Genomic DNA, 342 nt, shown 5'->3' with positions numbered 1-342 from the left:
GTCATTCTGACTTCTGCGTTCCGCAGCCGGATGTGTTACAGAACTACCGTCACCCTGGCCAGAAACTCAGGCTCTGGGACCCATTTCCTCATCCTCATCTTTCTCTTTGCCTGCCTGAAGTTTAATTTCCCTGATTTCTTCAATTAATTCTCCTATCTTGGTCTCGAGTTCATCTTTAACCAGGCGAGACCCACCTTGAGAACACTCCCTAATCTGTGGGGGCACAGACTTATGCACAACACGCTGACTTCTGAAGCGAGGTACATCACGTTTTGTACTGACAGAAAGTTGAGTCTTCCCAGCCACCGTACTGACTGAACCAGTAGAGGTTTGACTACCTAC

The sequence above is a fragment of the Mastomys coucha genome, unplaced genomic scaffold (genome assembly GCF_008632895.1).
Source record: "Mastomys coucha isolate ucsf_1 unplaced genomic scaffold, UCSF_Mcou_1 pScaffold12, whole genome shotgun sequence".
In the NCBI taxonomy this organism is placed as follows: domain Eukaryota; kingdom Metazoa; phylum Chordata; class Mammalia; order Rodentia; family Muridae; genus Mastomys; species Mastomys coucha.
Note: the sequence above shows the minus strand (reverse complement) of the source record.